The sequence below is a fragment of the Protopterus annectens genome, chromosome 2.part2 (assembly GCF_019279795.1).
Source record: "Protopterus annectens isolate FY-2018-M chromosome 2.part2, PAN1.0, whole genome shotgun sequence".
NCBI lineage: Eukaryota > Metazoa > Chordata > Ceratodontiformes > Protopteridae > Protopterus > Protopterus annectens.
Genome location: NC_056730.1, coordinates 119,420,539 through 119,437,076, shown reverse-complemented (window position 1 = coordinate 119,437,076; position 16,538 = coordinate 119,420,539).

The following is a 16,538-nucleotide window of genomic DNA, read 5'->3' as shown; positions in this document are numbered from 1 at the left end:
TCCACTATATACGCAGCTGCTGAGCAGCTGAACTGACTTCCACACATGGCAATGTAATGCGCCCAGGTCATGCATCGCACAGTAACATACCTGTGTCCTGCTACCATGCAGTGGCACAGTGCCCGCATCCACACTGTACAGTTATGTACACAGCTCACACCAACCACACCTGCACAGACATCTGTGTTACACATGCATTGTCTCTGTAGACTGTACACGTAACACTGCACTGTGACATCCGCTGTGATGTGGTGCATGTGGTGGGACACCATCGCCACATGTCCACATGATACCGCACATGTTTGCCGTGTACATGACATAGTGACGGCAGCCATGTGTACTGTTAACTCGCCCATGGCCACACGGTGTATCACGGTGATGCATGCAAACTACCATGAATGTGTGTACAGCATGCCTACCAAAAGACACCTGCCTGTTGTCGTGTGCACTCCAGGGCAGTATGCATACTGCCACTATTAATGTCTGGGCTGCATTCACTGGGCTGTGGTGTGGGAATGCTGCATGCCACCTGCAATATCACATGCATGATGTGTCTGCATGTGTGTCTGTCCACGTGTGTGTGTGTCAGTGTGTGTGTGTCCGCATGTGTGTGTGTGTGTGTGTGTGTGTGTGTGTGTGTGTGTGTGTGTGTGGCTGTGTGTGTGTCTGCATGTATGTAATGTAACTTACGGTATGTCTTTGTATTGACAGGTGCTGTAGGTGCATTCCCCTCCTGCGGTCCATCTGATGCTAGTGTCCCCACAGATACTAGTGGTGATGACCATGTGCATGAGGCACAGGCAGGGTCGTCACAGGCAGACACTGTGCCATTGGAGAACATCACACTTACATCCCCTTCATCCACGCACACGGTTCAGATGCCGACACATACCCCAACACCATTGCCCATAGATGACGGACAGTCAGCGTCTGTTGGCACCAAGCAGGAATGTGTGGTGGCTGCAGAAGGTGTGGGTACACACGACGTTGCCAGTGTAATGACTGGTGGAGTGCCACACAGGCATGTGGCAGGTGCTGCTCGTAGGAGGAGCACTGCTACACATACACCTGCCGTACAGGTGCAGCAGCTGGTATAACCAGACGCATGTTCCAGACTGTAATGGCGGCGCAGGCACGTGCTGAACGGCAGAACCAGGAAGGGCAGAGGCTGCAGAGGTCCGCAATCCGCTCCTTAAACGAGAACATCCAGTCATTGGCAAATGCCCAACAGCATCTTGCTGATGTTCTGGATAGGCGATTGGGTGAGATGGCTGGGATCCTCGACCGAGGCATGGCCATCCGCGAGCGTGAGCTGTCTGTGCTGGAACACCTGGTAGGGGTGACGCATAGGGCACGTGGGCCAGTAACACCACCAAGTACAGGGCAACGGTGCGTGCCACCTCCCATGCCCACCCACACAGTGCTGGAAGCAGCAGCAGTGAAGCTGCTACTACGCCAACCAGACCGGGACACAGCAGGCCAGGATGACGTGGCCCTGGAGGGCCCCGGCGTGGACACGATTCCAGTGGACATGTGTCATCGGAGAGTGGCCACGGTGTATCTCCACCCGGTAGTGCCTCTGCGATCCCAGGCAGGCGCTGGTCACGCTGTCGCAGGCGGACACAGTGAGCCGCACCACCTGCACTGTACGGTCTGGGGCTGCCAAGTATACCCGTGTAGGCATCACAGATGACTGAACTGTGTACACACATACCCACACACAGCAAACACAACTGTAGGGCTCCACCACATCCACATGCATTCTGCACAGTCATGCCCAGTAAATGCACAGGCCCTTACACACACACATGATGTCATCCATTGGTACAGCCTATGCCTGTGGCACACATATCACCCTGTGCATATGATGAAGTCTCTGCCACAGAACCGTGAGCTACACCATCGGTGCATGGTTATGCAAACATATTCTGATGCACAGGGTGGACAACATAGTGAGAGGTGTATGTGATACCTGTGTCTGCATAGTATGTGATGTGTATGTTGTGGTGGCTGTGTATGGCAGGTGACAGGTGCGTATGTGATGTGGTTCGTGCACTGACATCATGCAGCTGATATACCATGTAGTGCAGGTGCAGCATTCATTGTTCTGTGTACACAGTATGCATGTTGGTTACATCTGTAGCACCATATTGGTTCAGTTAACCCGTATGCCACTTATGGTGTACTTGCATGTGCCCACTGGGAGCACTGTTATCAGTTCCCCAGGTGTAGTCGTGGGGTACCCACAGGCACATCTGGCAATATCAGCATAGCACAGGTACCTGCAACTGGCATGGACACCTACATAGGTACATAGGCGCCATTACGTACATACCAGGCTATGTGCCCTACGGCATGTGTAAACCTAGCAAGACTGTGTGTGGCTGATAACACCCCTTAGGATGAGGGTACCACATCCATCAGTCTCCTGTCCCCTGTCCAGCACTGACACACAGATGATGCCTGGTGCATACTTATGTTCACACATCCACACGTCATGATTACTCCTGCACAAAGGCAGTCAGGGCCTTTGCTTCACATGGGCTGGCAATCCTCTCCGTGTGCTAGGGGGTGTCTGCCCGCTGACCCTGCTCCCCCAGCACGCCCTAGTCATCTTTGTGGTGAGGTGTGTGTAAGTTGCTTCTGTGGCCGTGTTTGCCCGGAGTCTAGGAGGTGGAACTTGTCCATGTCACCCAGGTTGGACATGGCCGTATGTCAGGCACAGATCACCACAGAGCAGACGTGCTGGGAAGGTATACAGCCGGAGTCCCCTTGGTCGGGCAGTGTGTGACACATGTCCCAGCACCTTTATCCCCGCCTCGTGGAACATTTGTGTTCCTTCCGAGTGCTGCAGGTGTCAGGTTAGGTACAGCCCACATGTGCCATTGAACGCAATCATTGCTGTGGTGTGTGATGTGTACAGGGATACAATGAACACCCGTGATGTGGATGTGATTCCTTCCAGACCAGGTGGCCACAGTGGAATGTCATCCCACCCACATTGGCATTGTGTGTGTTGACAGAGGTTACTGACAGGTGTGGTACCCATATCCATGAACACGTCCACCATGTTGAATGGATTACCACCTACATGTTACGTTGGGGCAAACATGTCCTTCACACTGGGTAGGTCTGCACCTTCTCTGGCATGTAGCAGCAGGCCATGGCTCTCGCACCAGTTATCCATGTGTATGACGCCCTAGGCGGATGTCTGTGTCAGATGGGGTGTTGGGTATGGTGGCCGGTGTGCAGTCATCTGCATACCTTGTCTGCCACAATCCTCCTATGTTGGCATGCAGGTCGAATGCTGAATGGCAGGGGTCCAGGACTGAGCCCTGTGGCCCTCCACACGAGATCAGCATTTAGTCTGACACAGCACCAGGAACACAAACCCTGTGTGGTGTGACCTCCAACCATTCTGAGAACCATCGTGTGACTTATGTCCCCACATGTATGCTGGCGAGCCTTTCCATGAGACCCACGTGGAGTGCGCTCTGAACGCTACCACCAGGTCATGGTAGTGTGTGCAAACTGACCTACCCCCATTAATGGCCTTGGTGACTGCTCCAGACAGGACGAGCAGGTTTGGGAGGCAGGATCTGCCCTTGACTAAGTTGTTGTGGGTATGTTCCGCATTGGCTGTACACCACTGTTTGTATTCATGGGCACCTGTATGGACCTCCCTGCAGCTTTGCAGACAAGGCTTGTCAAGCTGATAGGGCAGTAATGTCTGCAGTCCATAAGAGCACTACCCTGGCATAGTGGGAGCACAGATGCCACATGCCATCCAGCGGGACCCAGCCCGTAGTAAGGCTAACATCAGACAGTGGCCTTATATGTGGGGTGAGGGCCTCAATGAGGTTGGGTAGCACACAGCCAGGGACACCATCGGGCCCATTGGTGCTGTGTTAACCGCCTAACAGATATCAGATCACCCAGGGCATATGAGATGTGTCTGAGGCTAGACTCTGGTGGATGGATATGTCCCTCTTGGGGTGGGGGTGGATGTATGCATGGAACATGTCCGCTGGTTTGTTGACAATGTCTGTGGGTGCAGTGACCGCTGTACCATTCTGGATCATTACCGCCATGTTCAGGCACTCCCACCCATGTCCCTACCACAGTTGAGGAAGGCCCTATGGGTGTCTCATGTGACCTCTGCAGTACCACTCCCACAAGCGGCCTTGGATGATTGTATGTGTGGCCGTATGTTGACGCTGGTATGAATGGGTGATGGCTTCCTGGTACTGATATTGCTCTGTCATGTATGAGCTCCAACTGTTGATGTACAGTTTGTCAGTGGCTGTGGTCCACCAGACCATGTGCCTACCTGTGGTGGACAGGGTCCTGATGTTATCATGATCGCTTGGTGCAGACATCCCTGTGTGTGCTCAGAGAAGGCATTCGTAAGTGAGTTGGCAGTGCGGCTTGTGTTCACCACTGGCATGGTGGACTTGTAGGGTACCACAGTGGTCGTATGATGTGTGTGGTTTGCTGTGGAGAGGTCCTCAATTAGGTCTCCCATGCCAGTGTTGGGTGTAGGATGTGGATTACCAGTGGATCCACTATATGGTCTGACATCACCATTGAGGGATGTACATCCTGTGTGGAGCATTTCCTCCCAATGTGTGATGGGCAGAAGTGGTATACGTACCCCCCTAGTGGGTATGGTTCATGGGTGTTTCACAGCGGTCACGCAGTATGAACACCCGGACCTGTGGCGAGGATGTTGTGTCATGGGTAATGTTCCCAGTCTATTTAAGGGTGCTTGATGTCACCCAATACGGTGCTGTTGTGAGAGCATGCACACTCACCAGTGTCCTCAGGACGGCTGTGCAGGTATCCTGGGTTTGGGAGGGTGGTCTGTAGCATGCAACAAACCGTAGGGCACTCCTACCCATGGTTAATTGCACCTGGATATTGCCCGCTGCAACGCCCACGTCTGTGGCATGGCCGGGTTGCTGTTGTGTGGCTGGGCACACACGACGGTCCACAGTCTGCCACCCATGCTGTTGCTCCATGTGGATGCATGTGTGCTCTGTGCCGAGTCCAAGTGTCTGAGCATGCCCAGTAAGCAGCTGTGTAGATGGACACACAGGACAGTGCACACCGCTCCCGAATGCAGTAATACCCGGTGCATGCCTGTATCCCTTCGCAACGCCACGCCAGTGCCATGGCCGTGATGTTGTGTGGCTGGACACACACGACGGTCCACATTCTGCCACCCATGCTGTTGCTCCATTTGGATGCATGTCTGCTGTGTGCCGAGTCTAAGTGTCTGAGCATGCCCAGTAAGCAGCTGTGTAGATAGACACACAGGACAGTGCACACCGCGCCCGACTGCGTTGATACCCCGTGAGCATGTCAGTCACCCCTTTGCAACCGCAAGGTGTGGGAGGCATGGCCAGTACACCCGCCGGGGGTACACACGACAGTCGTCACCGATGTCTGCAACTGGGCATGTAGCCATGGCCAATGGCATCCTGTATAGCCATGGTGACCATCCACGTGACACATATGTGGCTGTCATGCCACATTGGCTGCCTACATCCTGCACGACGGATGCCCTCTCATAGGGTAAAGTGTCATGTGGTGCATCCCGTATTCCTGTCGTGATGTACTGATCAGTAGTTATTTGGTATTCCCGACTGCAGCACTAACGCAGTTACTGTACGGCCACATTGGGATGGTAACAGGCTGCGTGACTGCGCACTCTGTCTTCATTCCCTATCGGACGCATTGCCTCTGCAGATGATACCACCCACCTAGGGGTATGCCTCCTGACAGTGCTGTGCTCAGTAATCCCGCTAGCTGCTCTGTAAATGCTTCATGCTGTAGTGAGTTCATGTAGGTAGGCGGAGGTTCGACTCTCGGCCCTTGTGTGTGTGTGTGTGTGTGTGTGTGTGTGTGTGTGTGTGTGTGTGTGTGTGTGTGTGTTTCCAGCCCCCTCTGCAGATGAACTAGCTTTTAGACGCTTTGCATCCCTTGGCTATTGCCAGCTATTGTCTTACGAGTGATGTCACCCGCCTAGAAGTATGCCTCTGACCGCACTGTGCTCAGTAAACTCGGTAGCTGCTCTGTAAATGCTTCATACTGTAGTGAGATCATGTAGATAGGCGTAAGTTCGACTCCTGGCCCTTCCGTGTGTGTGTGTGTGTGTGTGTGTGTGTGTGTTTCCAGCTCCCTCTGCAGATGAACTAGCTTTTAGACGCTTTGCATCGCATCCCTTGGCTATTGCCAGCTATTGTCTTACAAGTGATGTCACCCGCCTAGAAGTATGCCTCTGACCGCGCTGTGCTCAGTAAACTCGGTAGCACGTTCTGTAAATGCTTCATACTGTAGTGAGATCATGTAGATAGGCGTAAGTTCGACTCCCGGCCCTTCTGTGTGTGTGTGTGTGTGTGTTTCCAGCTCCCTCTGCAGATGAACTAGCTTTTAGACGCTTTGCATCGCATCCCTTGGCTATTGCCAGCTATTGTCTTACGAGTGATGTCACCCGCCTAGAAGTATGCCTCTGACCGCGCTGTGCTCAGTAAACTCGGTAGCACGTTCTGTAAATGCTTCATACTGTAGTGAGATCATGTAGATAGGCGTAAGTTCGACTCCTGGCCCTTCCGTGTGTGTGTGTGTGTGTGTGTGTTTCCAGCCCTCTGCAGATGAACTAGCTTTTAGACGCTTTGCATCGCATCCCTTGGCTATTGCCAGCTATTGTCTTACGAGTGATGTCACCCGCCTAGAAGTATGCCTCTGACCGCACTGTGCTCAGTAAACTCGGTAGCGCATTCTGTAAATGCTTCATACTGTAGTGAGATCATGTAGATAGGCGTAAGTTCGACTCCCGGCCCTTCCGTGTGTGTGTGTGTGTGTGTGTGTGTGTGTGTGTGTGTTTCCAGCTCCCTCTGCAGATGAACTAGCTTTTAGACGCTTTGCATCGCATCCCTTGGCTATTGCCAGCTATTGTCTTACGAGTGATGTCACCCGCCTAGAAGTATGCCTCTGACCGCGCTGTGCTCAGTAAACTCGGTAGCATGTTCTGTAAATGCTTCATACTGTAGTGAGATCATGTAGATAGGCGTAAGTTCGACTCCCGGCCCTTCCGTGTGTGTGTGTGTGTGTGTGTGTGTGTGTTTCCAGCTCCCTCTGCAGATGAACTAGCTTTTAGACGCTTTGCATCGCATCCCTTGGCTATTGCCAGCTATTGTCTTACGAGTGATGTCACCCGCCTAGAAGTATGCCTCTGACCGCTGTGCTCAGTAAACTCGGTAGCGTGTTCTGTAAATGCTTCATACTGTAGTGAGATCATGTAGATAGGCGTAAGTTCGACTCCCGGCCCTTCCGTGTGTGTGTGTGTGTGTGTGTGTGTGTGTGTGTGTTTCCAGCTCCCTCTGCAGATGAACTAGCTTTTAGACGCTTTGCATCGCATCCCTTGGCTATTGCCAGCTATTGTCTTACGAGTGATGTCACCCGCCTAGAAGTATGCCTCTGACCGCGCTGTGCTCAGTAAACTCGGTAGCGCGTTCTGTAAATGCTTCATACTGTAGTGAGATCATGTAGATAGGCGTAAGTTCGACTCCCGGCCCTTCCGTGTGTGTGTGTGTGTGTGTGTTTCCAGCTCCCTCTGCAGATGAACTAGCTTTTAGACGCTTTGCATCGCATCCCTTGGCTATTGCCAGCTATTGTCTTACGAGTGATGTCACCCACCTAGAAGTATGCCTCTGACCGCGCTGTGCTCAGTAAACTCGGTAGCTGTTCTGTAAATGCTTCATACTGTAGTGAGATCATGTAGATAGGCGTAAGTTCGACTCCCGGCCCTTCCGTGTGTGTGTGTGTGTGTGTGTGTGTGTTTCCAGCTCCCTCTGCAGATGAACTAGCTTTTAGACGCTTTGCATCGCATCCCTTGGCTATTGCCAGCTATTGTCTTACGAGTGATGTCACCCGCCTAGAAGTATGCCTCTGACCGCTGTGCTCAGTAAACTCGGTAGCGTGTTATGTAAATGCTTCATACTGTAGTGAGATCATGTAGATAGGCGTAAGTTCGACTCCCGGCCCTTCCGTGTGTGTGTGTGTGTGTTTCCAGCTCCCTCTGCAGATGAACTAGCTTTTAGACGCTTCGCAACACAAACCTTGGCTATCAGCGGCCATTCCTTTATGGATGTTGCCACCCACCTGTACATGTGCCTCTGCTGCTGGTGTGCTCGGTGGTCCACGTAGCACATTCCATACCTGTGTTGTATGTTTGTGTGTTTGGGTATGTGGGTGTGAGGTCAAACAACATGCCTGCCACATGTGTGTGTGTGTCCATGCTCCCAGCTGCATGGGTTCATATGGTATTGCCTTGTGGTTTACGCAGAACACACCTATCCTGCCGCCATCCCTGTGTTTCTGGATGGCGGTATGCAGTTAGTGTACCGCTTGTGTGTCTGTTGTGGTCGGCGACCACCGTAGCGTGATCTCCACCTGCACCATGCTATGGTGTGCTGGGGTGATGCTGTGTACATGACACACCCGGGCCTGCCACATGTGTCCGTCTGTATCTCTGTCATTGTTTATCTACGCATCTATGTTGTGGCCGCATCGCTGCTGTAGCATGGACGGCTGTCTTTCCCATGTATCGCATATTTGCACGGCAGACACATATGACTGTGGTCCGCTATGCATCCACTCATTGTCCATGCACTGTCCGTATTCCAGAACACCGTATTGACATCTGCTGGATATCGTGACACACAGCTATCCCTGCTGTCCTGGCAGTGTACCCGCACACGCCATACACCTTGTGTGTACATGGCTAGTTATGGTGTGTGTATGTCTACCTGTGCTGTATGCATGGTTGTGTGTGTGTCCCGCTACAGCCATCTGTGCATATGTCGCCACCATGGGTAATCCTTGTGGACCGCAGTTTCATGTGCACGTCTGCACATACCTGCAGACTGTACTACCCTCCTACGGCTGCGGACTTAGATCGACTGCTGCCCTGGGCTGTAGGGCTCCTTGCCGCCCACCACCACAGCACATGGTGCCCCCATCATGGTATACCTACATGACACACCCACTAGACAGGTGGCCCTACTAGTGCGGCGCCCTGGCCAGCCACAGGAATGCTGTACGCCTACGGCTGGATGTGGGCACATCACAAGGCATACGTCTACATTCAGTGTTTTACAATGTCCAGGTTGTAATACCAGAGGGGGGAACTCATCAGCTATGCTATAGAATGCGGATCTATTTGGTTTAGTAGGTGGAGGGGTGCCCACACAGCAGGGCTGACCGATGGAACACCGATGAGGCCTCCTTTGAGAGGCAGGTGGAGCAAGCCCCCGTAACGTGAATGTAGTTTAGGTACAGATGTAGGGTTAGCACACATTCGCCCATTCATTCAGTTCTGTACTGCTGTGTTACTGTGATATGCTATGCATATCTGCCATATACATTGTTAAATCATTCAATGATGAGTATTCTGCATAGTACAATATCATATGATACATGTGTTAATAGGATGCCTTCTGAGGTGTTAACATATGTGTGTGTGGGACACATTGCGTCTGTGCTTTCTATGCTGTGGTTACATGTTCATTGTTTGCACAGAAGGTAACACATGGAAGTGTAAGGGGATATAGAAAGCCTGGACGCGTTTATGTTATGTGTACGCCTCACGGAGCGTACGGGTGATAGCGCTTACATGTCTATGGAGTAACCTTTGGATACCACATGTGACCTGTCGTGGACGAAACGTCTACGCTGACTGTATCATCTACCTATGTGTGTCGGCTTGTGTGCGTAAGGTGCCAGCGGTCTTTGATGTGGATTATGTGTATTCCATGGTCAATTGACATTAACACTATTACTTCACCGAAGGATGTTCTTCATTGGTGGGGACGCCATAGTTTCACCATCGTATGGCTTTCCTAGCTGACCTGAGTATTCTGCCATTGGTACGGGTTCCACAGGTCACCCATTTCTCCCGCTGTACGGGAGCGTGTGATCCACAGTCCGGTGCTGGCATATTGACAGCTGTGTACGCCGGTATTGGCACAGCGGTCTGGCTTTGTATGGGGAGTGTCTACTGGTTTCCCATCTGTATTACCTGTGTTATGCCTCACTGCAGCTGTGTGGTTACACAAAATTCGCGGTTATGGGTGCCATCCCGTCCCACGCTTGTCCATCCTCGCGAGTGTCTACTGGACACTGGTATGGAGCAGTACACATTCCACACCTGCATTTCGCATTAGACGGTGGATGCTTTGCACTATCAGTGGGGAGTAAGGCACGTGCTACTCCCACATCCCTCCCATGGTGCGGGACAACATATCTGCCAAACATCACCGAGCCCCGTTACTGCATACCCACGATCCCATGGATGCAGCCCTCGACGGTACATATTACACATCCTGCATGTGTGCAGGAATGGGATGTGGACGCACCTCTATGGGCTCTGCAATATGGGAATATCTGTACATATGTCCCGCATTCTGTGGACAGCTGTCGCCAACCCTGAACACGCTGGGGTGCATATGTGTGGCTGTACCGTGGACACGGCTGTCAGTTATTTCGGTCTTCCGATCGTGTCTGGTTGACATTGCGCACGGAGGAATCTCTGGTCCTACTATGCACACCATTGTGCATATGTACAGTGTAGTCCTTGTTGGACTGTGTCCATCTGGCTAGTGGGTTTGACTGCTGCTGTATGTTCCCCCATCGCGATGTGTGGTTGCTACCCATATTATGTAGTGCTACGCTGACCAGGGTATTCTAAACTGAAACCGGATGGTGTAGATCCAATGATGCAGGCTAGGAGAAGCTTTAGGTCATCCTCCAATGTCCCATTAGGATATGTCCGCCACAGTATCAGCACACGGACACAACCAAAGAATGTAGATCCTATTAAAGCATTGACGGATGTTCTTCATAAGCGTGAACGCCATAGTGTCAGGATCCTGTGACTTTCCTACTTTATGTTGGTGTGCCATTAGTATGTGTTCCACAGGTCGGCCATGTGTTCCGCGGTATGGTAGCGAGTGATCCCCATTCACCTTCTAGCAGATTGGGTGCTGTGTATGCCGGTATTCGCACGGCGGTCTGACATCGTATGTGGAGTCTCTACTGTAGTCCCTATCTGTATTCCGTGTGTTGTGCCTTACCACAGCTGTGTGATTCCACCAGGTTTGCAGTCATGGGTGACATCTTGGCCGCACGATTGTCCATCCATGGGAACTGTCCAATGGACACTGGTATAGTGCTGTCCACATTTCACAGCTGCATCTAGCATTTTCCGTGGGTGATTTGCATAATTAGTGCGGAGTAACGCATGTGCCATACCCACATCCCTCACACGGGCGGACAACGGATCATCGGCCAAACAACACCGAGACCCATGTCTGCATAGCCACGATCGCATGGCTGCAGCCCTCGACAGTACCCGGTACACATCCTCCACGTGTTCGGAATGGGATTTGGACGCACCTGTATGGACTGGACAATCTGGGGATTCATGTGCATATCACCTGCAGTTCATGGACAGTTGTCATTAACCTTGGACACGCTGGTGGTGCATATATGTAGCTGTGCCGTAGTGACGGCTGCTGCTTCATCTGTGTCTGCCGCCCAAGCAGGTTGCATTGCGTAAGGATAATTTTGGGTCCTACACTGGACACCAGTGTGCATATGTAAAGTGTAGAACATATTGACTGTGTCCATCTGACCAGTGTGTTTGACTTCCGCTGCATGTCCAGCAGTCACGGATGTCTGTTTGAGTACCCATATTATGTAGTGCTACGTAAACCGGTCTTCCGCCACCGACCCCATATGGTGTAGTTCCCATGATGCAGGCTAACAATTGCTTTCAGTAATCCGCAGATATCCCATTGGGACATTCCCGCCTCTGTATTGTAACATTAACACGAAGAAACCATGTATAACCTATTGATTCATTGCAGGATGTTCTTTATATGTGTGTACGCCATAGCCTTAACATCCTATACCCATACTATTTGACGTTGTTGGTGTGCCATTATTATGTGTTCCGCAGGTCGGCCATTTGTTCCGCAGTATGGCAGCGAGTGATCACCATTCACTTGCTGGGAAAATGAATGCTGTGTACGCCGGTATTCGCACAGCGGTCTGACTTTGTATGTGGAGTCTCTACTGTAGTCCCTATCTGTATTCCCTGTGTTTCGCCTTACTACAGCTGTGTGATCCCAGCAGATTTGCTGTTATGGGTGCCATCTTGACCAAACGTTTGTCCGTCCATGGGGAATGGCTACTGGACACTGGTAGAGGGCTGTACACATATCACAGCTGCATTTAGCATTCACCGGTGGATGATTTGCATTATTAGTGTGGAGTAACGCATGTGCTATACCCACATACCTCCCACGGGGCGGTACGACGGATTATCTGCCAATCGACACACAGCCCCATTTCTGCATACCCACGATCCCATGTCTGCAACCCTCGACGGTACCCATTGCACATCCTCCATGTGTGCGTGAACGGGATGTGGACGCACGCCTATGGACTTGGCAACCTGGGGAGTCCTGTCCATATGTCCTGCATGTCATGGACACTTGTCATCAACCTTGAAAACGCTGGTGGTGCACATATGTGGCTGTGCCGTAGTCACGGCTATCAGGTCTTCTGGTTCTCTAGATCGCCGCCTGTTCACATTGCATTCGGATAATTTTGGGTCCTACAATGGACACCAATGTGCATATGTCAAGTGTAGAACGTATTGTACTGTGTCCATCTGGCCAGTGGGTCTGACTGCTGCCGTATGTTCAGCAATCACGGATGTCTGTTTGAGTACCCATATTATGTAGTGCTACGTAAACCAGGTTATCCGCCACTCTACACAAATGTTGTAATTCCAATGTTGCAAGCTAACAATTGCTTTCACCAATCTGCAGATATCCCATTGGGACACTCCCGCCTCTGTATTGTCAACTTTACACAAACGAAACATGTAGATCCTATTAATTCATTGAAGGATGTTCTTTATATGTGGGTACGCCATAGCTTAACCATCCTATAACCATCCTAGTTCACGCTGTGGGCGTGCCATCAGTATGTGTTCCGCAGGTCGCACATTTGTTCCGCGGTATGCAAGCGAGTGATCCCCAGTCACTTGCCTGCAGGTTGAGAGCTGTGTACGCCGGTATTCGCACGGCGGCCTGACATTCTATGTGGAGTGTCTGCTGTACTCCCTAAATGTGTTCCCTGTGTTCTGCCTTACTACAGCTGTGGGATTCCGCCAGGTGTGCAGTTATGGGTGCCATCTTGGCCGTACATTTGTCCATCCATGGGAACTGCCTCATGGACACTGGTGTAGGGCTGTACACATGTCACAGATGTATTTAGCATTCTCAGGTAGATGATTTGCATTTAGGGTTGCCACCTTTTCAAATGGCCAAAGTGGGACATTTTCAAGACACACATCAGATTTTACAGGCCGACACATACCCACGGTCAGTACAAAGGATAGAACTTAACTTTTTGCCTAAATAAAAGCTTATTCTTGTAGCATTTTAGTTGCTTATTCAATGTTTTGTAACATTTAGGTATTTTAGATACAGAATAACTGTTTTATGCAACTATTACATAAAATATGGGACATAATTATGTCCTACAATCTCAGGACATTTGCCATTTTAATATTTTCTGTCAGGACACAACTGCCCAAAGAGGGACTGCCCCTCCCAAAGTGGGACAGGTGGTAACCCTATTTGCATTATCAGTGCGGAGTTACGATATGCCACACACACACACCACACACGGGGCGGGACAACGGATCTTCTGCCAATCAAGTCCGACACCCATTTCTGCATACCCACGATCCCATGGCTGCAACCTCCGACAGTACCCATTGCACATCCTCCATGTGTGCAGGAATGGGATGTGGACACACATCTATGGACTGGACTATCTGGGGATTCCTGTGCATATGTCCTGCATTTCATGGACAGTTGTCACCAACCTTGAACACGCTGGTGGTGCATATATGTAGCTGTGCCGTAGTCACGCTGGTCACAGCATCTGGCTCTCCCGATCTCGGACGGTTGACATAGCGTCCGGATAACTTTTTGGGTCCTACAATGGACACAAATGTGCATATGTAAAATGTAGAACATGTTGGACTGTGTCCATGTGGCCAGTGATTGTGACCGCTGCTGTATATTCCCATTCGAGGATGTCTGTTTGACTACACATATTATGTTGTGCTACGAAACCCATATTCTACTACGATTAACCAAAATGGTATTGCTGTACTGCTGCAGGTTGGCAACTGCTTCAAGTAATCCTCAGACAGCCCAGTAGGACATGTACGCCACTGTATTGTCAATATGACACAGCCAGACCATGTGGACACGATTGCTTCATTGCCGGATGTACTTTATAAGCGGAGACGCCAGTGTTTCAACATCCTATGACCGTCCGAAAGTTGACGTTGTTGGTGTGCCATTGGTATGTGTTCCACTGGTCGCCCATGTGTTCCGCAGTATGGCAGCGAAGTGATCCCCATGTTGTTGCTGGCAGATCGAGTGCTGTGTACGCCGGTATTTGCATGGCCGCCTGGATTTCAATGGGGGGTGTCTACTGTAGTTTCCATCTGCATTTCCTGTGTTATGCCTTACTGCACCTGTGTGATTCCACCGGGCTTGCAAGTATGTGTGCCATCCTGGTCGTAGGCATATCCATCCATGGGGTTTGCCTACTGGACACTGTTATAGCCTGTACACATTCCACACCTGCATTTAGCATTATCCGGTGGATGCTTTGCACCATTACTGGGGAGTAGGTCATGTGCTACACCCACACCCTCCCACGGGCGGAACAACGAATTATCTGCCAAACAACACCGAGCCCCATTTCTGCATACCCAAGATCCCATTGCTGCACCTATCGATAGTACCCATTACACATCCATCATGTGTGCGGGACTGGGATGTGGACGCACATGTATGGACACGGCGATCTGTGGATTTCTGCTCATATGTCCTACATTTCATAGATACCTGTCATCAACCTTAATCACACTGGCGGTGCATATGTCTAACTGTGCCGTAGTCACGGCTATCGCGCCATCTGGTGGTTGGAAACGGCTGGACGGCGTTCTGTTAGAATGTATTTTTGGGTCCTACAATGGACACATATGTGCAAATGTAAAGGTAGATGTTGCTGGATTGTGTCCAACTGGCCAGTGGTTTCGACCGCTGCTGTATGTTGGCCAATCGCGGATGTCTGTTTGACTACCCATTCTACGTGGTGCTACGTAAAACAGGTGTGTTAGAACTGTAAATAACCGATGTATATCCAAAGATGCAGGTTAGCAACTGGTTTACATAATTCTCAGACGTCCCAATAGGACATATCCGCCACTGTACTGTCAACATAACACCACCGAACATGTTGATCCCCTATGTATGCATTGAAGCATGTCTTCTGTATAGGTGGGAACGCCATAGCTTACATATCCTACTTGACGCTGTTAGTGTGCCATTAGTATGTGTTCCACAGGTCGCCCATCTGTTCCGCTGTATGGTAGCGAGTGCTCCCCATTTTGTTGCTGGCAGATCGAGTGCTGTGTACGCCGGTATTCGCATCGGCGGTCTGATTCTGGTATGGGGAGTATCTACTGTACTCCCTATCTGTATTTCCTGTGTTATGCCTTACTGCAGCTGTGTAATTCCACCAGGTTTCCAGTTATGGGTGCCATCTTGGTCGTACACCTGTCCATCCATGGGAATTGCCTACTGAACAGTAATATAGGGCTGTACACATTTCACACCTGCTTTTACCATTATCTGGTGGATGCTTTGCATCATTGGTGGGGAGTAAAGCACGGGCTATACCCACATCCTCCCACGGGCGGACAACGGATTATCTGCCAAACAACACCGAGCCCCAATTTTGCATACCCAGGATCCCATGGCTGCAACACTCCACGGTACCCATTACACATCCTTCATGTGTGCGGACTGGGATGTGGACGACTTATATGGACACGACAATCTGTGGATTTCTGTTCATATGTCCTGCATTTCAGGGACAGTTGTCATCAACCTTGAACACGCTGGTGGTGCATATGTAAAGCTGTGCCGTAGTCACGGCTGTACACCGTCTGGGTCGACCGCAGCTGTTTCATGTCTCAAATGGGTAAATTTTTGGAGTCCTACAATGGACACCGATGTGCATATGTAAAGTGTAGAACGTGTTGGACTGTCAACATCTGGCCAGTGGTTTTGACTGCTGCTGTATGTTCCCCAATCGCGATGTCTGTTTGACTACCCATATTATGTATTACTTGGCCTATCTATATCCACGTGCCAGTAAGCGTAAATACAGAAAACCTTTAGTCCTGGTCATCGTCATAAAAGACATCCTTGAACATATATCAGGCCAAAACGGACAATGACAGAAACGATACACTCCACAGTCAAAACATACTAAGCTCTTTCACCCACTAACATGGGTCATCGTCGGAGTACGAAATACATTACACAGTCGTCCCTTATACACTTCCTTCAGAGTCAGTTTAAAGTCAA